The sequence below is a fragment of the Hylobates moloch genome, unplaced genomic scaffold (assembly GCF_009828535.3).
Source record: "Hylobates moloch isolate HMO894 unplaced genomic scaffold, HMol_V3 SCAFFOLD_3, whole genome shotgun sequence".
Taxonomy (NCBI): Eukaryota; Metazoa; Chordata; class Mammalia; order Primates; family Hylobatidae; genus Hylobates; species Hylobates moloch.
In genome coordinates, this window is record NW_026652278.1 from 111,293,046 (window position 1) to 111,317,861 (window position 24,816).

At 37.5% G+C, this 24,816-nt stretch overlaps 1 protein-coding gene across 7 annotated transcripts in view; it reads left to right on the plus strand.

Moving 5' to 3' along the window:
* The first annotated feature begins 1,448 nt into the window (after nt 1–1,448).
* USP53 (ubiquitin specific peptidase 53) overlaps nt 1,449–24,816 on the plus strand; it is an 80,527-nt gene continuing 57,159 nt past the window's right edge. For 2 of the 7 annotated variants that reach the window (XM_058436709.1, XM_058436708.1), the window contains exons 1-3: nt 1,598–1,828; nt 3,022–3,169; nt 6,511–6,634. The gene's annotated coding sequence lies outside the window, so the exon portion shown is untranslated. Of the gene's footprint in view, nt 1,486–1,595; nt 1,829–3,021; nt 3,170–6,510; nt 6,635–24,816 lie in introns of those variants that run through there. The other 5 variants (XM_058436713.1, XM_032146483.2, XM_058436712.1 and 2 more) reach the window with 3 other exon arrangements.

Consider the following 24,816-nt stretch of genomic DNA (forward strand, 5'->3'; position numbering starts at 1 on the left):
AGTCAAAATTTGATATTAGAAAAGAGGAAATGAAGGAAAAGTAACAGGGGTACTCATAGATTTCTGACTTGGGCAGTTGCGTGTCATTTTCTGAAACAGGGAATGGAAATGGTGTAGGTTCCAGATGGGTGAAGAGGGACATGGCATCAGGAACAGATTATAGTAAAGATGTCCATGCCAATTTGGGACATATTTAAGGTACTGTGTGAAATCCAAATGAAGGTGTTGCTTAAAAATGTCTGACGTATAGATACACACCTGACAGTTCTTGGTGCACAGGACACGTGGTAGCTAAGTCCATGATGGGAAAGAGACTGCTCAAGGAGACATGGATTAACATTAAACAGAAACAGCAAAAGAAAATGGAGTGCTGGCGAACAGAGACCACGCAGCAGAAAAACAGTATTTAAAGTGCACCAGAAAAGTAGCTGCAGAATGAGGAGAAAATGACATTAGAGAAATGGAGGGGAGAGTTAATGGTGTGCTCTTACTGTTTTAAAAATGCAGAGTAGGATCTTTTTTTTCCCCACCCCTCCTAAAGTTTTTAATATTTTGAGAGCAGAAACCACGGCTTCATTCCATCCTATTTCCTACAGTGCCTAGTTCAGTAAAGGGAACATAGTAAATGCTCAATAAATTCTTAATGATTCAGCCTCAGACATTACAAACGGGTCCAATTTGTTTCCTGTATCAACGTCCAATATTTCTTCCCCCTATTTCTTCAAATAAACTTTTAGAAGTGCCTCTGGGTTTACTGAAATCCATTTTTACAATTAGTATGTTCAACTTACACCAGCTTCGGAATGATTTCCAAAACCTTCTTTATTTACTTGAGAGATATTTGGTTTCTTTTACTACTATTCCTAAGAAACGTTTTTTAAAATCAAAGTTTAGCCCAATTCCCAGCAGTACCTTTTAACTTAAAACCTGTTCGAAAGCACGGCAAAGAGGCGTACAGACTTTTCTGACAATCACTAACCAGGTCAACAGACTTATTAAAGCTCTCTAATTAAAGGCAAGAAACAACTGCTTGGGGAATACACATTCACGCCACAGGAAGCCATTTAACTGCAAATAGATCGTCTAACGACTCACGGAAAGCTAAAGGAAACTGCGTGTCCGCATGGGGTTCTGATGCCAAACTACGGATTGTTCTCTCAGGTAACACCTAACCTAAGTGAAGTCCTTGGTGGATCCGCGTTCTTGAGCTTAGAAAATACCGAATGAACTACCAAGAGCACCAGAATAATCGCCTCCTCCTGAGGAACTAGCCTCTTTCTCGCCGCACCAGACGCACGTCCTACAACCACCTTTCCTCCAGCGCCAAGCTGCCGCTTTTGAGGAAATGTTCCATCTCTTGGTCTCGCGCGATTTCGCGCCTCCGAGGAAGCCAACTGTATCGCGCACGCCATCAAATCCCCGCGGGAATAGAATTCCGCAGGTCCAGAAAGCCGGGAAATCGCGAGGGGAGGCGGGGTTACCTCGGTGAGCGTGAAGGCGGAGCCCGCTCCGAGGGGCGGGCTCGAGGCGGGGAGAGGGGCGGGGCTCCAGAGACCTGTTGATCGCAGGTGTCACTGGCCTGACTGGTCCCTGGGTACTGGGGCGTATGCGCATGCTCCGCTCACAGGGTCGGGCTCTGGGCGGCGGAGACCAGCCGCCTGTGCTCCAGTTCCCGGTGAGCCTCGGTACGGTGGCAGCAGTCAGTGTGTCTGGCGGGTGTCGGCGTGAAGTGGAGCTGGGCCAGCGAGAGGTAGCTCTGTGGGAGTGGAAGGCCCGTATTTCTCTACCTGGACCGCACGCTCCTCGCGCAAGGAGGGTAGAGCTCAAGGTATGTCTCCGAAACTAGCCCTCTGGTTGTAGATCCAGAGACCTGCGACCCCCGCAGGCCTGACCGGGACACTCATTCTAGCCCCAGAGCTCGTCTCTCCCCTCGCAGCCCGGCGACCTCCTCCGGCCCCGGCCCTCTGGGCACACACACACTCTCTTTGCTGGGCGGTTCAGACGCCAGAGGTCACGCAGCCCTCTCGCCCCTTCTCTCCGCGTCTGGCGGAGATGCCTGTGGCCAGGCTGGAGGCGCGCGCGAGGCGGGAGGAGGTGCTGTACTTGTTGGGTCCTGGTTGTTATTGCTGCCGTGTTTGAGGGCGGCGACAAGCTGGAGTCCTGCTGGGGTTGTGAATATTACCCTTACTTGGCTCCTGCCCCTGGCTGTCCAAGCCACATTGCCTCGCCTGAGCACACAGTTTTTTACTTAAAGGGGTCCAGGATGGTTATGCTCCCTCCTTGGAGAAGAGAGATGACTGGACTCGTGAGATTCTTGGGGTGGTGATTTCTCAGTGGTAGTGGTGATGTATATAAAGTTAATGTTTAGCTTCTAAAGGGCGGCTTACGGGGCATTTACCAAACTATTTTTAAACAGTGTTGGAGAACAGGAAGTACTAGCACAGGTGTAATAGGGAGGGTTTCTAAAACCTGCAATCTGAGGATGTTTTGAGGTTTGTAACCCTGCTACGAGGTTTTCTTTATCAATGCAAAGTATGCAGGGAATTACCAGTTGGACAGCAAAGTTTTCCGAACGTTTCCTTATCTGGAAATATATATATGTGTGTGTGTGTGTGTGTGTGTATGTATGTATAAATATATATATTTTGCAAAGAATATCTAAGGCTATTTTTGAGGTAGGTTTAATAGTAAACTTAACCTGTAGACCTAGCTACTGGGGAGGCTGAGGCAGAAGGATTGCTTGAACCGGAGGTTGCAGTGAGCCGAGATCGCGCCACTGCATTCCAGCAGGGGCGACAGAGCCAGACTCCGTCTCCAAAAAACAAACAAACAAAAAAACCCAGTACACTTAGGAAGGAAGGTTTTTGTGATTAAGATCTGATTCACTTTTAGTTATTTAAAGAATAGGCTTGCTGGTTTTCACTATTTAAAATGAGTAGCAAGTGCTAACACAAAATGTCTGATGGAAATGAACTTTTAGTTACATTGATACTTGTTAGTTTTATTTTCTGTTCTTTTCAGTTCCGTGATGATGGTCTAAGCAAAAACCCTTCGTCCTGTTAAAGATAAATTAAAAAAAAAAAAAACAAAGGGAACAAAACTTACTCTGCAAAAGTAATATATGATTTATCTGCTGTTGTCATAAGAATTCCAAATAGACAAACTCGGTGTAAGTAGGAGTTAATTATAGTCTGAGAAATAAGGTTTTTGTTTTGTATCTCAAAGGCTTTTAAAATAAGCTCCTTGATACAATTTGTGCAGGTTCGTGTTTACTGGTGATAAACCATGAAAGTGATTTATTAAGATTTTTTCATTAATGAAACTGGGAGGTGTGTGTATTTCTTCCTAACGTGTAAAAAAGAGACTAAGAACCGGCCTTTCCTTTTTCCTAAGAATTTTAAAAAATATTTTAAAAAATGTATGTAGATTGTGTAAGTGCATGGAATTTGACACTAATAATCAATTCGTTAATATTATTTTCACTAAATGATGCACAAGATAGTTTTAAAAAAGATATTTTAATGGGAAGGTAGACTTTTCCACCTAGTGTATTCTTTTCCTTAAAAAAAAAAAAAAAAGAAAAATCACAGTACTCTTAAGACCTGCCATATGTGCTGTGATTCAAGTTCTTTTATATTGTTTAGTGTTAGATGTTTATTTTAAACTGCAGTATCAAGAAATACAACTTTGGTACCATATGGTTTACAAGTTTGTTTTAGCAAGACAAAGTTTAAAAGTGAAAATTTTATCTCGTTTAAGGTTATATATAACTTTAAAAGCAAAATCAGAATTATTTTCCCTCCTGGAATTGTTTGGAACTCTCCTACTTACTGGGCGTAGAAGGGGGTACATTGCTTTACCCTACAACTTTCCGAAAACAAATCTTTATAAAGTGATGGAATAAACTATCCTACAAAGATGTTTAGTTACTAAAATACGTAGAAGATCCTTTTTGACAGCTTTAACTATAAGGTATTTCTTGTAGAACTCAAAAGCAACCTGTAGAAAGTTGCGTAGTTTATATATTGCATCTGGAAGCATTTTTAACACAGTGTGCTAGGGCCAAAATGATTGCCAGTTTAGCTTACTCTGCTCATGAGCTCTTGTTTTAAGGAAGGAAGTATGCTGATTTATGTCATCTTTGTAGAGCTAGGTAGAAATTAATGATGTCACAAATATAGTATTATTATATTGTTAATTTTATACTGATGATTTTAGAAAATTTTGCATTATGGTATTTGCACATAATAGGAACAAGAAATGGATGCAACCTGCTCTACTACAAGTAAAAATCCTCAAAGGTTAAATTTTAAATAGCTTTATGTAATATCATAATCTTTGCAGGTTATACATTTTTTAAAATTAATAAGAATACCATAGATACCATGTACAGTATATAGAATATTTAGGCAAATAATATTCTGTGCTCTTCCAAGTTAACTCATATCCTCTATCAGGAATTGTTGAACCAAAAGCCCATGATTAGAACTGTGGTCTGTGGTTAGAACTGAGTTTTAATATAATTGGTTTTCTTTGTGATCTTAGTATTTTTTTCTTTTTCTTTTTTTTATGCTATGAATTTTATTTTGTTCATTTACAAACATTATTCATAGGGGGCTTCATTAGGCCACCAAAGATGTCCATGACACAAGAAAAGGCTACAAACCATTGCATCTGGCTAAAGAATTTTGATTTTACATGAGACTTCAGAAGAGTTGCTTCATATACTCATCTTTGTAGTTCATCAGAATTTTTTCTGCAAAATAAACCTTATTCCAATATCTTAGCTATTTTTATGAACAAAATCAGTTATTTGAGGTGTCACGGTGTTTTTGAATTAATTTGAAGATAATAACATTAGTTTTCAATTTTACACATATTACAAAAAAGAAGTTTTAAGAAATACCCTTCCTTTGGAAGTTTTTTACTGCTGCGCTTTTCTGAGTTAAAAGTATTGAATAAACATTATTGACGTCCTATTATATGCTAGGCATAGTGCTAAACACTAGAAAGTCAAAAGCTAATTAGACAATGTTGGCTGGGTGCTGTGGCTCATGCCTGTAATCCTAGCACTTTGGGAGGCTGAGGCAGGCAGATCACTTGAGGCCAGGAGATTGAGACCAGCCTGGCCAACATGGTGAAACCCTATCTGTACTAAAAAATACAAAAATTAGCCAGGCATGGTGGTGCACACCTGTAGTCCCAGCTACTAAGGAGGCTGAAGCAAGAGAATCACTTGAACCCGAGAGGCAGAGGTTGCAGTTAGCCGAGATTGTGCCGTTGCTCTACAGCCTGGGCGACTGAGGTAGACTCTGTCTAAAAAAAAAAAAAAAATCATTAAGTAGTTATTTTTCTGAAAACTTGTACATTGGTTGAAAATTTCTAAATCAAGTCTTTATTACTGACATTGTTATTTCAGTCACTTTATCTTTCTTTCTGATCCATTGGCTGTTAACATTTTAACTCATTTTCTCCTTCTCTCCTTTCTAGTCCAGAAAAGTTTTGTAAATGAACATTTACAACAATTCTGTCGTGAAAATCCACTTATAATGTGAAGTATTCTCAAACATTCATTTTATAAATTATGTTTTTCATGTGCTAGTTATTCTTAAACTAGGATAGCTCCATAACTAAATTGCTTATCATTTACTAAGAACCGCTACTAAAATTTTTAAATTAAGAAATTGATATTTCATTGAACAATTTATCTGATCTCATTAATCTGAATTAAAGCAATGGTTAAGTTTAATATATCAGTTTAAGGTATTTCCTTAAAGATAGCAAAATAGAATATAAAATATATAATACAGCATCTGCTTTTTTCTAAATCCTTGTTGACATTGTTAAAAATCATATTACATGGAAGATAATGTTATTATACTTAGCCTGCATTTGTTGAATGCCTATTTTTTGGCCATTTATTAGGTATTTTATACGTGGATTATGATTCTCACAATAGCCTTATGAACCTTTTTATATTGATTTTGATTATAGATGATGAAACTGATATATTTTTAGTGATTGAGTAGTTGAGCAATGTGTTGTAAACTTTGTATCAGAGGAGGAATAAAATATCTATGGGAATTATAAGGTCACTATCAGGGTATGGATTCCATCCTTGTCAAGAAGCCATCAAGGTATTCTTTGCCCATCAGATACCCCATTCTTTGGCTTTTTCTTAACTCCTCAGCCTGCATAATAAATTGTTGCCCCTCTCATGGTGCCCCTCCCCATACTTAGGTGAGCAGATTGAGCCCTAAATTTTTCCTCCTATATGGTGCTACCATATAGGCATGAGATAATGCTCCTCCTTTGTCAGTGTAGTACTGACACTGACCTACCTGTCAGATGGTAGGAAATTGCCCTATACTTTAGTGCCTAGGTTGTCTTTGTTAGGAACACTGTTTTTTCCAAAGGGTTTGTTGTTTGAGATTTTACTTTATTTCCTGAGCTTCCTTTAATAAATATTTGATGAAAACTTAACCATGCACTCACTGTGTTCTGTTCTAGATGCTTGGGATTTGCTTTACATTCTAAGTGGATTTGGAGAAGAGACAATAAAGAATAAACAGTCAATTCTATAACATATTTAGAAGGAGAAAAGTGCCAAGGAGGAAAGAAAAAGTAGAGCAAGGTAAGAGGAATTGGGAAAGTGTGGTAGAGATTGTGATGGTTTGCAATTTTAAATAAGTGTAGGCCTCATTTAAGTGATTTTTTTGGCAAAGCAATTATGAAGGGAGGGAGGGCAAAGCCATGTGGGCATCATGGCGGGAATGTATTCCAGGCAGGGGAATGGCCAGTGCAAACAATATAGAGAACAGAAGTTTGCATAGTGTGCAGGAATGAGAAGGAGACTGATGTGGCTGGAGTGGGAAAGCCAAAGGTCAAGTAGTTAGATGAGGGGCTGGGCAGATAGTGACATTATGATTTAATTTTAGAAAGATCTCTGTCTACTCTCCAGAATAGACTTATATGTTACTGTGTAATGGGTAGAAGCCAGGAGACAAGCTGCTATTTTTTAATCCACACAAGATGTGATGATGGCCAAGACTAGAATTGTTGAAGTGGAGGTGGTGAAAAGTGGTCAGATCCTGAAATATGAGAGAAAAAGGAGTCAAAGATGACATGAAGATATTTGTTCTCAGCAACTGGAAAGCTAAAGTTGCCGTTGGCTGAGATGGGGAAGAAGATATAGATAAAGTAAGAGTTCAGTTTGGGGCTTTGTCAAGGCAAATAAATGTTAGGTTATTGCTGACCTGACATAATTTTCTTCTGGAGATCATGTCGTAAAGTAGACTGCCGTAAGCCATTTTCTTTAACCACCATGTCCTATATTCTGGATACATGTGCATGCTTGTCTTTTGCTAGTTAGTTACTAGTGGAAACTAGTGAATAGGTAAAAGCAACATGAAATATCGCACAGTTTTTTGTTAGACACAAAGAAATACAGCAAAAAAGTGGAAACATTGAAAATTACTTAAAATTTACTTTTTTTTGTTGGCAGTATTATAGTCTTTTTTCTTATTAATTTTATTTTCTGTCTGTTTTATAAATTTTCTACTGTAGTCTTCTCTAATTCCTCCATTTCTAGAGTGACAATGGTTTTACACATCAAAGAATATTCTTCAATTATACCTTCCTTACTATAATCCTTTAGCTTTATAAACACAAAGTTACTTCTGTAATGGAAGATATATTTTTTCTTTTTTCTGACACTATCTACTTGAAGATAAAGAGATTTTTTTGTATTCAACTTGGTATAACTCTTCTGTTTGCTATCTAGTTATCTAAAATAAAATCTTAAATACTTCTAGTAAGATGAGCAGTTGTAGCATATCATCAGAAAGTCCTCAGTGTATCTTTGAGGTGCTATATTGTTAGTGAAAAGATGTTAATATGAAGTTTTACTTTACAGTTTGATGGCTAGGACTGTGTACTATTAAGAACATATTTGCATAGCAGTGATTCTCTGCTAATATGGAATTATGGATATTTCTAATTTTCTTTATGTAGTATTTCTGTGGTATTTCAGAAATCTAAAGAACAAGTACTGTTTGATAATCAAAAAAATCCATACACATAAAAGAACAAAGAGTCTCACGGCTTTATCAACTATTGTATTAGTTTCTTAGGGCTGTTGTAACAAAGTACCACAAACTGGGTGGCTTAAATGACAGAAATTTATTCTCTCACAGTTCTGGAGCTAGAAGTCCAAAATCCAGGTGTCAGCAGGATTGGTTCCAACTGAGGGCTCTGAATAGAACCTTTCCTTGCCCCTTCCTAGCTTCTGGCAGTGGCTGTTCATCTTCGGTGTTCCTTGACTTGCAGCTGCATCCTTCCAGCCTCTGCCTCTGTCATCATTCTCTCTCTTTCTCTTCTTATAATGACTGCTACCAGTCACATTGGATTAGGGCCCACCCCAATGACCTCATCTTAATCTGATAACATTTTCAGATACCCTGTTTCCAAATACATTGACATTCACAGGTCTGGGACTTGGACATATGTTTTTGGGAGACACAATTCAACCCATAATAGGTATAATGAATCAGGTTTAAGATGCCATTATCATTTACCCAGACCATTCTAGTAGCCTGATAAAGTTATTGGATGTTAGAATTTGAACAAATTCCATATAGTGTCATCCCCTTTTGGGGAAAAACACCTATTAAATAATTTATATAGCATGGTGTAGATTACCTAACTAATTATGTATTGGGCTTAAGTTTTGGAAGGAGAAAAGATAGTTTGATAGTCTAGGGTAATGAAGGAGAGTGGCCCTGGAATCTTGCCTTTTGGGATAGAATTATTGCTGGTAAAGCACTGACTCATAAGAAAACAGCAGTGACTTATTTCCTTTCTTTTCTTTCTCTCTTTCTCAAAACTTCTGGTTCATTTTAAAGTTCAAATATAAGTTTTTTATTTTAAAATATTTTATTGGAAAGTTAATAACTGATGTTAAGCACTTAATAAAGTTAAACATTTTGTTTTACCCCATCAAAAAGTGGGTGAAGGACATGAACAGACACTTCTCAAAAGAAGACATTTATGCAGCCAAAAAACACGTGCAAAAATGCTCATCATCACTGGCCATCAGAGAAATGCAAATCAAAACCACAATGAGATACCATCTCACACCAGTTAGAATGGCCATCATTAAAAAGTTAGGAAACAACAGGTGCTGGAGAGGATATGGAGAAATAGGAACACTTTTACACTGTTGGTGGGACTGTAAACTAGTTCAACCATTGTGGAAGTCAGTGTGGCGATTCCTCAGGGATCTAGAACTAGAAATACCATTTGACCCAGCCATCCCATTACTGGGTATATACCCAAAGGACTATAAATCATGCTGCTATAAAGACACATGCACATGTATGTTTATTGTGGCACTATTCACAATAGCAAACACTTGGAACCAACCCAAATGTCCAACAACGATAGACTGGATTAAGAAAATGTGGCACATATACACCGTGGAATACTGTGCAGCCATAAAAAATGATGAGTTCATGTCCTTTGTAGGGACATGGATGAAACTGGAAATCATCATTCTTAGTAAACTATCACAAGGTCAAAAAACCAAACACCACATGTTCTCACTCATAGGTAGGAATTGAACAATGAGAACACATGGACACAGGAAGGGGAACATCACACTCTGGGAACTATTGTGGGGTGGGGGGAGGGGGGAGGGATAGATAGCATTAGGAGATACACCTAATGCTAAATGATGAGTTAATGGGTGCAGCACACCAACATGGCACAGGGATACATATGTAACAAACCTCCACATTGTGCACATGTACCCTAAAACTTAAAGTACAATAATAAAAAAAACAAAAACAAAACAAAAAACAAAAAAAAATTTTGTTTTTTCTTATTTAAGCCTTACAGAAATTTTAATAACAGTTAATGTTGTAATTCTCCTTATTTTACAGGCAAATGTGGATATATGTTTATAACTGCAGAAATGAATTCTGAAGGGACACTTAAGACATTGGTATTGGTTGCCTATGGGAAATATAATTGATATGGGAGAGACTTGCTTTTCCTTATATGCTCTTCTATACTGTTTAAAAAATTATTTATGAAAATTAAATATATACTAAAAAAGAGGAAAATTGCTGAGTTTTTCCTTTTAGCTGGACTATTAACTCTTTTAGGAAAAAGCAGTGATCTATCAAATTGTATTGATATATTCAGTAGATCTGCTACTGAAGTACTTATTTACATTGGAGTTAAAAACACAAATGCAGTTTGACAAATATAAATTCTTAGAAAAGTAAGTTCTACTCTTTTATTTGGGGATATAATATTTTACTTATTTCATATTTGCAGTGTTGTAGGGCAATGCAGTTGCTTTTAACAAGCCATAAGTGAACTTCTGAGAATTTCATTCAAAGTAAACAGTTTAGGAGGTGTAAGATCCTTTGAAGTGATTCTGCCATTTTTCTAATTTTTTTCTTTAAGAATTTCTTAAGCATTGTGAAATATATTTATGTATTTAAACTTTTAGAAATTTATGCTGTTAAGGAAAAAATTATTCATGACAATTGTTAAAGATGGTAAGGAAGACACTTGTTAAAGATAGGTACAGGGAGCACTGCGGTGGAGTCTTGCAGTTGGGGAGAGAGATTGGGCTCTACTCTATATACTACAAGTAAAAGCGGGAATTTATAGTCAAGGATGTGGGTGTGGTTAGTGGATGGAAAATTACTAGGGGGCAACCTTAGGAATAAGAGAGGATTCTGGCCAAACTTACCTAACAGGATTCTTGTTGAAGTCAGGCCAGGGTGATCAGACATCACCTGGAGGATGGTGAAGGATGAGGAACCTAATCAGATATGAGGGTGATCAGATAAGGAGAATGGCTGACTTGACTTAGTAGGACTGTTGCCAAAATTGGACAACATAGAGACAAACAAGGAAGTCCAAAAGTTGAGGAATAGTTGAAAAAGAACATGGAATAGCTCAAGTAGAGTTTGATCAAGGAGAGAATCTTTGTCAATATTTTCTGACACCTGTATCTGAAAATATCAAATAGTTACTTGTATTAGGCCCATTCAGAAAATCAAAACTGTTGTTTTACATTAGAATTAGTATTAGTGGCAGGGGCGCGGTGGCTCATACTTGTAATATCAGCACTTTGAGAGGCTGAGGCAGGAGGATCGCTTGAGCCCAGGAGGTCAAGGTTGCAGTGAGTCGTGATCAGGCCACTACACTCTAGCCTGGGTGACAGAGTGAGACCCCAGCTCAAAAAATTATTAGTATTAGTATTGAATTAGAAATAATTTAATATAAGAAAAAAATTTAAAAAGCTGTTAGAAGACCTTAAGGAGCCACCAGGGGAAGATAAATTATCTGGTGGTGTAAGTTGCCACTGTCCCTAGGCTTAAGTTCCAAAGACAGGAGCCCAAGAGCTGGAGCCTCCAAGCCTGACCTAGAACTTTAGAGGCCTTGCTGTAAACGGGGAACTTGAGCCTTCGAGGAGAATATGCCAGAGATAGCAACAGGGCAGAGAGAGAAGGGGAGAAATACCTTGGCTTCTCTCCTCTGTCTTCGATTTTCTGGCAGGTGTCTCATTGGCTGAAATGGGCCAGAAATGGATTCACAAGGGATCCTGGGAAATGCTGTTTGCAGAGATCAGCTCTGTATGGTTGTCCCATACAGAGCAGAGCAAAGGAGAGAGGGGGATGATTTTGAAATCAAACATGGACATAAACTGCATCGCACTGAAAACTTACCACAATATACAATAGCATCTTGCACTTCTCTTTCCTTCTAGTGCCACCCTGAAGAAGCAAACACTTTTAAGTCTATCAGCTGATTATTCTATAGTTTTATTTATATTTCTAAATATGAATTCTATATTGCTATTTGGTGATTTTTCAAGCTTAAATTAACAATTTTCTATGATGGTGGATATAGATTTAGTTCTTTCATTTTCTTCCTTATTCTTGCAATAGAATTGTATCTTTTTTTAATTTTAAATTTTATGGATATGTAATAGTTGCACATCTTTATGGGGTACATGTAATATTGTGATATAAGCATACAATGTATAATGATCAAATCAGGGTTGTTGGGATGTCCATCACCTTAAACATTTGTTTCTTTGAGTTAGTAAGATTCTAATACTACCCTTGTAGTTATTTTGAAATATACAATACATTACTGTTAACTTTAGTCACTGTATTGTGCTACTGAACACGAGAACTTATTCCTTCTAATTGTATTTTTGTACATTGACCAACCTCCCTTTATCCTTTCTCTCCACTTCCTTTCCCAGCCTCTAGTAATTGTTATTCTAGTCTCTATCTCCATGAGATTATTTATTTTTTAGCTCCCACATATGACTGAGTACATGGGATATTTGTCTTTCTGTGCCTGTCTTATTTCACTTAATATCCTTCAGTTCCATCCATGTTGTTGCAATTGATTGGATTTCATTCTTTTTTATGGCTGAATAATATTCCATTATGTGTACATACCACATTTTCTTTATCCATTCATCCACTGGCAGACTTAGGACACTTAGGGTGATTCCATATCTTGGCTATTGTGAATAATGCCACAATAAACATGGGAGTACAGACATCTCTTTGATATACTGATTTTCTTTCTTTTGGGTATATACCACTAGGGATTGCTGGATTTTACATTGCTCCTTTTTCTCCTGGAATGCATGTAATACAAAAAATAATAAATATTATATTCCCACTATTTTTGTAATTATTTTTATGATTTAAATCATTTCAATCACTTTATTACGCTTCTTTATAATAAAATAACAGATGTATATTTTTCCCTTGTGGATTATGTTATACATACAATTACTTTGGGAACCAGTAAATCTGAACTTTCACTGTCTCTATTTTCAGTATCTATATGAACATAATACATTTTGAGAAATAACTAAAACCTAAGAAGTTAAAAGTTTATTACAAATGTATCTTTTGGTGAGATAAGTTGAGCATGAGTTAAGGTGCCCAATTAAAGGAAGCTTAAATTACACCAATATTTTGAGTTGTTCCTTTGTTTGGCACCTGGAGATTTTTGTAGTAAACCTAGAAAACAGAACACAGTAAGATGTAGGACAGGTGAGGGGTGTATATGTCATTATTTTGTAAAGTAGGAGGAAAGCTATTGTGAAAGCAGAACTGGGAAAGAACTACAGACTAATCGTTAGCCAGATCAATTCTAGGAAAGTGTACATTTGGAAGTGGCAGATCTGTAAATTAATTCCTTTAAATCTAACCATACCTTTAATCTCTGGGAAAATCATTATGTTTTCTTGGATGTACATATCCCAGTTTGAAGATCGCTGCCTTTAAATATAAGAGAACCAAGATTGTAGGGTTGGTGAAAAGTCAAAAAAGGAGAAGGTGGCTTGATAGAGGAAAGTTAGAAATCCCGACTAATTAAGAGTTTCCTCCCTGGTACTTCTGTGTTTGTGATCTTCCTGATGTGCTTCTAGAATCTTTACCGTCCACATTATTTTTCTTATTGCTACCAGGGTAATCTTAAAACAGGTCTGATCATCATAGGTGGTTTGGTTAGAGGTAAAAGTGTTAAATTGGCCCTTAAGGTATATAATTCCTAATTTTAGCTCTACTACTTATGGTCTCTAAAAACTGGAGTCCATTACTAAACTTCTCCTGACCTGATATTTCTTATACTGTCAAAAGAAGGAAAAAAGTTTAGTTTAGTGGTTTTCATACTTTTTTGACCAGGACTCAAGGTAAGGAAGATGATTTGCATCACAGTCTAAGTACCTATATCCACATATTATTTTATTGGAGACCTGAATTTCTTTTTAAATATTTTTTATTTATTTTATTTTATTTTATTTTTTGAGATGGAATCTTGCTGTGTTGCACAGGCTGGAGTGCAATGGTGCTATCTCGGCTCACTGCAACCATCACCTTCTGAGTTCAAGCAATTCTCCTGCCTCAGCCTCCTAAGTAGCTGGGATTACATGTGTGTGCCACCACACCCGGCTGATTTTTGTATTTTTAGTAGAGACGGGGTTTCACCATTTTGGCCAGGCTGGTCTTGAACTCCTGACCTCGTGATCTGCCCACCTTGGCCTCCCAAAGTGTTGGGATTACAGGCGTGAGCCACCACATCTGGCCTGAATTTCTTTAAACAGAACCGATGTATAAATGCTACATTAAGCCCAAAGCAGCCATGTTTTATTATATTACATGGTCTTAATAATGAACTGTTAGAATGCAAATTGCTGTATACTAGCCAAAAGAATATCACAACTATCACATTTTAAACTTGTGTTTCTTAGCATGTATGAGGTTTAGAATTATTTCACAATGTAACTCAGTGCGTTTAAATGTTGTGGAGTTAGGGAGGGAGGTTAGTTCTAAATATCTTTATAGATCTGATTTAAAGCTATGGTCGGGGAGGCTGAAGTGACTAGAATTTGTGGAGCAGAATGCTAGAAGGGAAATAATTTCACAGAGAGAAAACTCTGGCAATCTGCATAAGAGTGCCCTTGAATCTCTGGCTGGGAACTGGGTACAGGGAGAAACTCCAGGAGGCTGGGGAAAGGAGTACTTGAAAGTTGAACAAGGGAAATTTGAAACTATGTTGAACAGAATAAAATTGAAAACAGTATAGCAGACCGTGTGGGATTTAAACTAAGGCAGTGTGGAGGGAAATTTATAACACGAAATGCTTATATTAGAAAAGAAGAAAGCTCTAAGCTTTTATCAGAAAACTGGAAAAAGAAGAGCAAATTAAGCCCAAAGTAAGCAGAGAAAGAAAATAATAGAGTTCTGGAAACCAATGAAAGAGAAAACAGGAAAGCAACAGAAAAATATCAGTGAAATGAAAAGCTGATTCTTTGAAAGTATCAATAAAATTGATAAAATCCCTAGCCAAGACTGATCAATAAAAGAGAAGATACAAATTAACAGTATCAGGAGTGAAAGAATGGACATCATTTCAAACCTTACCAACATTAAGGGGATAATACAGAGTATTGTGAACTTTTTTGCCGATAAATTTGACAACTAGGTGAAATGGGAAAAGTCCTTTAAAGACACAAACTATGAAAGCTCACTCAAGAAGAAATAAAAACCTAAGTAGCCCTTTCTATCAAAGAGATTGAATTTGTGATTTAAAATATTCCCATAAAGAAAATTCTAGGCCCAGATAGTGCTACTGATGAACTCCACCAGCCTTTAAGAAGAAATAATAGCACGTCTACATAAACTCTTCCAGAACATTAAAGAGGAGAAAACACTTCCAAGTTCACTTTATGAGATGATTATAACTCTAGTAACAGCCAGGCACGGTGGCTCACGCCTGTAATCCCAGCACTTTGGGAGGCCGAGGCGGGCAGATCACGAGGTCCAGAGATCAAGACCATCCTGGCTAACACGGTGAAACCCCATCTCTACTAAAAATACAAAAAATTAGCCAGGCGTGGTGGCGGGCGCCTGTAGTCTCAGCTACTAAGGAGGCTGAGGCAGGAGAATGACGTGAACCTGGGAGGTGGAGTGAGCTGAGATTGCGCCACTGCACTCCAGCCTGGGCGACACAGTGAGACACTGTCTCAAAAAAAAAGAAAAAAAAAACTTTAATAACAAAATCAGACAAAGATATCACAAGAAAACTACAGACTGAAAATCCCTCATGAATACAGATGTAAAAATTATTTAAAATTTATTAGCAAATTAAGTCCAAAATGCATAAAAAGAATAGGTTTTGATAAATTGGCATCATCGACAGGAATACAAGGTTGATTTAACACTTGAAAATCATTGTAATGTACTGCATTAAGACTCAGAATCATATAATCATCTCAGTATTTACAAAATTTAAAAGTTTTGACAAAATTCAACAACCATTTAAACTGTCAACAAATAGAATCATGTAATCATCTCAGTATTTACAAAATTTTAAAAATTTTCACAAAATTCAACAACTGTTTAAGATAAAAGTTTCAGCAAAGTAGGAATAAAGGGGAACTCACCCAACCTGATACAGATATCTGTAAAAATCTACAGCTAACCCTATACATAAGGTGAAAGACTGAATGATTTCATCTCAGATTGGAAGCAAGATCAGTATTTCTGTTCTCACTTCTTCCTTTTGGCATTGTACAGGACGTCCTACCCAGTTAAATAGGGCAAGAACAAGATGAAAGAGGCATACAGATTAGAAAGCAAGAAGTAAAAGTATCTAAGAAATCTATAGAATAGCTCCTAGAACTAAGGTTGCAGTTTTTATTGTCAGTACACAAAATCAATTATATTTCTGCATGTTAGTAATGAAAAATTGGAAACCAAAATTGAAAACATCATTTACTATAATGCCAAAAAGAGATGAAAAACTTAAGAGATAAATTTAAAAATATATACGTTAACCTGTACACCTAAACTGGCAAAACATTTCTAAGAGAAAGAAGACCTAAAAAAATGTAGAAAGACATAATATTCCTAGATTGGAAGTCTCAATATTGTTAAGAGGTTATTTATTTTTTTTGAAAGAGTGTGGTTTTGGTATAATTGTAGACATACCTGAAATATTTATAATTCATTTAAAGTAATGGCAAAAACCACAATTACTTTTGCACCCACCTAGTAGAATAGAGAGACCAGAAATATATCTACTACATAAGTAATCAATTAATTTTTTTGTTTTTGTTTTGAAACAAGGTCTCACACTGTGTCACCCAGGCTGAAGTGTAGTGGCACAATCACAGCTCACTGCAACCTCTACCTTCCAGGCTCACTCGATCCTCCCACCTCAGCCTCCTGAGGAGCTGGGACTATATAGGCATGTGCCACCATGCCCAGCTAATTTTTGTACTTTTGTAGAGATGGTTCTCACTGTGTTGCCCAAGGTGCTCTCGAACTCCTGGGCTCAAGTGATCCTCCCACCTCAGCCTCTCAAAGTACTAGGATTGCAGGCATGAGCCACTGTGCCTGGCTATAATCAATTAATTTTTGACAAAGTATTCCAAAGCAATTTAGGGAAAGCATACTCATTTTAAAAAATGGTGCTGGAAAATTGGATTTTGCTTGAACAAAATTAATCCAAAGCCTCGTCTAACACTATACACACACACACAAAAAACTTGAATCATAGAGCTAACCATAAGAGCCAAAACTTTAAAACTTCTAGAGGGCCGGGCACGGTGGCTCACGCCTATAATCTCAGCACTTTGGGAGGCCGAGGCTTGCGGATCACGAGGTCAGGAGATCGAGACACCATCCTGGCTAACAGGGTGAAACCCCGACTCTACTAAAAGTACAAAAAATTAGCCGGGCGTGGTGGCCGGCGCCTGTAGTCCCAGCTACTCGGGAGGCTGAGGCAGGAGAATGGCATGAACCCGGGAGGCGGAGCTTGCTGTGAGCCGATATCGCGCCACTGCACTCCAGCCTGGGAGACGCAGCAAGACTCCGTCTCAAAAAAGAAAAAAAAATTGTATAGTATTCAAAAATTTAGGAAAGCACTTTTTTATAAAGTTAAACGTACATTTAGAATACAACCTAGCATTCCCACTGCTAGGTATTTACAAGAGAAATGTGTCCACAGAAAGACTTGTAGTTGAATGTGTATAGTTACTTTATTCATAATAACCCCAAAATGGAAACAACTCCAATTAATCTACCTACTGGTAAAGAGATAAGCAAAAGGATATTACTCCGTAACAAGGCATGTACAACTACTGATTTGTGCAGTAATGCAGATGAAACTCAAAACTATGAGTCCATTTATGAGAAATTCTAGAAAAGTTGAAACTAGGACAGAAAGTGTATCAGTGTTTTCTTGCAGGTTGAATGTATTAATTTTCTATTACTATGTAACAAATTACCATTACCACTACAGGTTAAAACAATGCACATTTATTATTTCATAGTGTTAGTAGGTCAGAAGTCTAGGTCGTTTTTAACTGGATTCTCTGCTCTGGGTCTTACGAGAGTGGTCAAAGCATCAAATGGACTGGCCTTTTATCTGGAGGCCCTAAGGAAGAAGAATCTGCTTCCGGGTTCATTCAGGTTGTTGGCAGAAGTATTTCCTTGTAGGAGTGAGGTTCCTGTTTCTTTGTTAGCTGTCAGCCAGGATCTGTTCTCTCATGTTAAGGCCCCCTCCACCTTTAAAGCAGCAAGGGCACATCAGGTCTTTCTCATGCTTCAAATCTCTCGTTTTCTGTCACCAGGCAGAGAAAGCACTCTGCTTTTGAGGACTCATGTGATTGCATTAGGCCCAACCAGATAATCGCCATATTTTTAGGCCAACTGTGCTATATAACATAATGTGATAATGGAATAGATAGCTTGTCATATTTACAGGTTTCTACAGGGCATGAAATCTGGGGATGGGGGCATGGGTGCACTGTGGTAGAATTCTGCCTACCACAGTGGGGAAGGTTATTGACTGTGAAGGGGCCCAGGTGAGCTTCTCAGGGTGATGGAAACGTTCTATAGCTTGGTTGTGGTAATGGTTACATGACTATAGGTTTATCAAAACTTATTGAAATGTGCATTAATGGGATGAATTTTATTGATTGCAACTTACACCTCCAAAGCTGGTTAACTTAAACATCCTGTGTACAAAAATATTGTACATAGGAAAATTAGCTGTCACTGAGATACTAGTGACTTCTGAATTGTTTAATTTGGATCTTACTGAATAGAAAATAGACTAAAATATAAATAGAAAAAATAATATAAAATAGAAGGTAGAGTAAAGAAAACTACAGTTGTGTGTGTAAGTAGATTTAGATGAATAACAGGGAGGAAGGAGTTAATTACTAGCTGTTCCTCTAGACCTTCTGTTAGAGTTAGATTCCCTCTACTCTGCCTTCCTTTTTGCTACCCAGGTATTCAGCCTGGGGATTATAAATCTGAATGGTCTTAGCAACATCAGCCCTAGACCTCTGTCTGATACAGTAGCAATTGGATGCAACATAGACTGTAGTGGCTATCTGCTATCATCCATCCAGCCATCTATATTTGGTGCTATTATGTGAAATAAAGACTAAAATACTGTCCTTTTCGCTCCAGTATAATAATTACTACCATAAACCTGGTGTTTCTGATATTCTTTCAGGCTGCCACTTTTCTCACTTGCATGCCCTTTCTTTTCCATTTCATCTATTCTTATGGTTTCTTATGTTTATATGTTCATGACTTGAAAATCCATTATGTCCAACCCTAAACTATTCTCCAGGATTACCTTTTGAATCTAAATGTTTACTGGATCTCTCCCCTTGAATGTTCTGTAGAAACTCATTCATTTTATCCCAAATGGAACTCAATATTTTCTCTCAAGCAAGCTCATTTTCCTATAAATACTATTTGAGTTGGTATAACAGTCCTCCTCCCGTTCATTCTAGAAACCTGGGAACTTTCTTTACTTTCCTCTCTGCTTCATAGGTTTTGTGGACTTTACTTCTGAAAGAGTGTCATATTCATCCCCTGTTTCTGCTACCACTGTCCTTGTGCAGGCCTGTGCCATCTCTCCTCTGCATTCCTTCACCAGCCTCCCAATTTACTCCTTTTACTAGCAGATTTACCTCAAATTCATCTTATTCATTGCCATGATCTATTTATACCACAAGTCTGATTGTAATTTCCCTGCTTAAAACCAACAAAAGCTTTTTGCCACCTATTAGGTAAAGTCTAAATTTCTTATGTGACCTTCAAGACCAGCCATGATCTGACCCCTGGTTCTGTCTACTTCATACTTTATTGTGTATATTACTTGATTACTTGGTTCATAGCATTTCTTTGAAATGCATCTCGTCCTCCCAACATACACATGAAACTTGTGCTCATTTTTCAATATATGATAAAATGTAACCTCTCCAAGAAGTCTGTTCTGCCTCCACATGGATCTTATGCTATAATATGCATATCTCTGGCTTTGCATATTTACATGTTTTGTTCTTTTTTCTTTGGGCTTCAACTGCACATAACTGAGTTAATCTTTTTTGTTTTCTAAGTTGGCTGTCTAGCCCTGTTTCAATTATACATATATACTCCTCCTTGCTCAAGTGATCATATAAAACATATATGTTTTCACACATACATTGTTTTACCAAAGTGAGATCATATTAAATTCCTGTATTTTGCCTTTGTCACTCAAAAACACTTGTGTTTTCCTCTAATGTGGTCTTGTGGTCTGTCTTTGGAGAGTGGCTATAAACGCTACCCCTTCCCTGCCAGGGCTTCAGGAGATGTGGTCATGGGTGTTTACAATGTGCCTTTCACAGGATACTTCTTTATCCTGGCATATGACCTAATGCCTTAGTGTCCATGACCCTTGATAGGTATCCCTCTCACAGGAAACTTGTTTATACTGGCAGATGCCCTTATAGCTCTTGTCTTACCTGTGTTGAGTTTATTCCTGTCAAGATAGCCATTCTCTAGGAGACTCCTGACCAGAAAAGAAGTTGGATTCAGGTGTAACTGGGCGAAACACACAGGATACAACTCACCAAAACACATGAAATTACAGAAGCAGTATTATTTACAAATCGAGAGAGAAGAGGGCAGCACGCCTCCTACGGCCAACTGGAAGTGGGGAGCCACTGAGATATGCACATTCAACCACTGGGTGGGGAGCAAGAGACAGGGAGTGAGGGGAACCTGTGGGCCAAAGCCTTTATTGGGGTCCAGGGTATTACCTAGGTGGGTCTCCTGCAGGGAGGTCTAATTGGTGGGTTTAGAGTAAGTGGGTACATGTTCCATGAAGTCTCTGTGACTGAAAGGTGGTCACTGTGGCATATCTGCACAGCCCATGCAGGCTGTGTGAGTCAGTAGGTCAAGTCAAGTGGGTTGTATTTCACTGACCACTTATAAAGAGGTGGTAACTAGGAAGCAGTTATATAAAGTAGATATCTGGATTGACTACATTGAGGAACTAGGAAGAGGTAGAAAACTGGAAACTGTCAAGGGTAACTGAGCACTGCTTCTGGTATGAGAAAGTCCAACTTATGTTCAAAGTGGATGCAGAGGTAACATAAAATTATAGGAATTCACTGCGAACACCCTGTAGCAATTATGTTCCTACTGATGGATATTTACTTTATTTCCTTCATTATTTACTGGTACAACCTAATATATCTCAATAAAAATGTACTTTTATTTCTGGGGTATACATTCTCAGTATTGGGTTTTGGAGGTTGAAGTGTGTTTTAATTTTTAATAGTTGTTGCCATGTTGATCTAATATTGCCAGAGGGTATAATAGTATGATTACATTTTTTATTAGCAGTGAAAGAAGGTACCTCTTCCCTTTTATCCTCACCAACAGTATTTTAATATTTTTGCCAGTTTGATAGAAACGAAGCAGCTTTCAACTACTGTACTATAATGCCTCTGGGTTGGAGGTCCCCAAGATCCTTCCCACCTGACAGATTTTGTTGATTCTCTAGCAGGACTCACAGGGCTCAGCATATAGTTGTATGCATTGCTGTGATTTATTACAGTGAAAGGATATCAAGCAGGATCAGCAAACAGAGAAGGAGCAGGAGGTGAAGTCAGGAGGAAACCAGGCACAAACTTCCAATTGTCCTCTGCCAGTGGAGTCACACAGGGCACACTGATTTCTCCAGCAACAGATTTTGTGATGACATGTGTAAAATGTTGTGTACCAGGAAGCTCATTAGAGACTCAGTGCTTAACATTTTATTGTGGGGTGGTCACATATGCATCCTCTGCCTGGGACGTACCAAAATTCCAGATTTCCAGAAGGAAAACAGGTGTTTGGGATACACATTTTGTTTGTGTAGTTTAGGTGCAGTGACCCACTCTTATCAGGGTGGTAGGAAGCCTCCCCAAATCTTGAATTCCCAAAGGTCAGCCCTGCAAGCAGACCGCTGTAAGGATGGCAGTCTCAGGGGTGCTATGTAAAGTCTTTTCTTTTGCTCTTTTTAAAAAACAGCTTTATTGAAATATAATCACATACCATACAATTCACCCTTTAAAAGCATAAAATTCAGTGGTTTTTAGTATATTCACAGAAATATGTGTACATTACCACAGTCAATTTTGGAACATTCTTACTACCTCAGAAAGAAACTCTACCTTTAATGATCACCCCTCGTGCTCCTATAGCCCCCACTTCTCCAGTCCTAAACAAACATTAATCTACTATCTATCTTAGTAGATTTCCTAGTTGTAGACATTTCATATGAATGGAATCATGTAATATGTGGTTTTTTGTGACTGACTTCTTACACTTTGCTTAGTTTTTTTAATGTTCATTCATGTCATAATATGTGTTGCTACTTCCTTTTTATGGCTGAATAATATTCCACTGTATGAATATACATAACACATTTTGTTTACCTGTTGATTGGCCGATGGACATTTGTTTGGGTTGTTTCCACTTTTTGACTGTTATGAATAATGCTGTGTTAGCTCTTTTCTTCACAGCCTCCCAAATATTTATTGAGAGAATAAATACAGACTCACGTTTGCATTCTCGTAATAAACTGCATTATTCTTTTCAATAGTGTGTTATTCCTTTGACATATTGGTAGATTCTGTTTGCTAGCATTTTATTTATAATTTTTGTACCTATAATGATGTCACATTTGTATGAGGTTTATCATGTTTTGATATTAAGGGTACGTTAGCTTTATGAAATGATTTGGGGTTACTTTCTATTTCATTTTACCTTTGGCCTGCAGTGATCTAACACTAGAATTAACTATTATTTGAAGTTTAGATAAAAATTTAACTTTGAATTTGTCTAATCCAGATGCCATTTAAAATGGGAGAACTTTTATCTCTTTTCCATTTTCTTCTAAACTAGCCTTTTTAAGCTTTTCATTTTTTCTTGTATTAATTTTGGTAATTTGTATTTTGCTAGGAAATTACCTGTTCCTTTTAAGTTATTGCCATAAGAAAGAAAGTAATATTCTTACCATTGCTTATGTGTCTGGTTATTTCTCCTTTAACAATTTCGTTAGTGTTTGTGTTTCTCTCTATTCTTTTTTTTTTTTTTTTTAAACTTAATCAGGCTTTTTGTAAAGATGTCAGTTTTTGTAAAATTTTAGTTTGGGATTTATTTTTTCTATTGTTTGACTATAAATTGACTTGGAAATCTCCTTTCTTCTTTTTAGTATAAGGTTTCACAATTTTCATCTTACTTCTCTTTTTTCCTACATCATATTTGGATTCTTTGAGTTACACATCCTGTTTTTATCTGAGTTTCTCAGTCTCTAATTCTGGCAAATTCTTAATCATTTCTAGAGATATTTATTTATTTCCCTTTGTGAGAATCTTGTTAGATATTGACATTTAAATATTTTACCCATGTCTCATAGCTTTTGAGAAGTGTTTATATTTTCTACTTCCTTATTCCTTTTTTAATGCTTTGTAGGAGAATTGCTTGACCTGAACTTGTTGCTCACTAGTATATTCTTGCCCTATATTTAATTTGAGAGTTAACCCATCGGATTTTTTATTTCAGCAGTTTAAAAAATGTATACATATCTTCAATTGGTGAATATTATGTTTGTTTTAAATTTGTGATCTCTTTAGTCTTTTTTCTTATGGTATAGATTGTTCATTTGTTGCCTTTCTTTCATTGTGCTCATACTCTCCAAGTGTCTGGTTATATTTTTCTTAGAAATTCCAAGTTATGAGCTAGTAATATTTGCCTGGGGAGCAGGGTGAAAGACTAGGCTCTAACATGTATCTTTGTGTAATTTCGTGGAGTAGAGGTGGGGGTGTATGGGCTGATTCGGGGTGATGCGGTTCGATAGTTGGTGCCAAAAAGGAACTTCCTATTGACCTGCCTAGAGGCATGATCTTCTCCAGGACCTGCTATCCTTATTGTATTTATGCAGTGCGGGTGAGGACAGAACACACAGGGGCCTTGCAGGTCACCTAAACTTGTTACCATTTCCCAAACTGTGCTCTGGTGCTTTCCTGATATAATAATCTCCTGTACTCTTTAGATGGCACTGGGGTGGTAGCAGAGCTTTTCTGTCTCATTGCATCCTGTAGGGTAGAAATTCTCTGCCCAGAGCAATGTAAGGACTAGAAAAGGTCACAACTAGGTCTTTTCCAGTTGGTAGCATTTGGCCTGCTCCATCTCTTGGTTGCCATTTCCTTAACACTCTAGAAGCCAGTTGCTTTTAGTGTCCCCAAGGTTTTTCCTTTTTTAGACTGCTTTTTGCTTTTGTGTAATCTATAGGGTTGAGATGGAGGGAGGGAAGCAGGAGTTTGAAATCTTGTGCTGGAATGGAAGCCATAATATTTTTAAATTATCTGTTTGTGTCTGTGCCCCTCAGCAAACTAAGCCCCTTAAGGGTAGTGATTTTTATATATACACTAAAGTGTATATAAAAATAGTTCATGGGGCAGACTTGGTGTCTAATAAAGTTTATTGGAAATATTATTTCAAAAAGATTCTTTCATTAAAAATAAAAATGTACTACCAATACAGAACTTCCTTAATATTATAAAAACGTGATTAAATTTATTAAAACCTTAATTTGTATGCAAGGTTTCAGGATCATTTAGATCACTTTAGAAGAGGTTATAAACTGTAGAATAAAATAAAAAGAAGAAAACAACTAACATAATACATTTATCCCTCAGTGGATTGGTTCCAGGACCTGCTATAGATACCACAATCCATGGATACTTAGATCATTCAGTGGGCCCTGAGGAACGCATAGATACTAAAAATTGGTCCTCCACAGCTGAGGTTCTGCATCCCGCAAACACTGTATTTTTGATCCGTGGTTCTTGAATCCACAGATGCAGAACTGGTGGATATGGAGGGCTGACTGTATAGTGTTTTATAATTCTCAAAACATTTA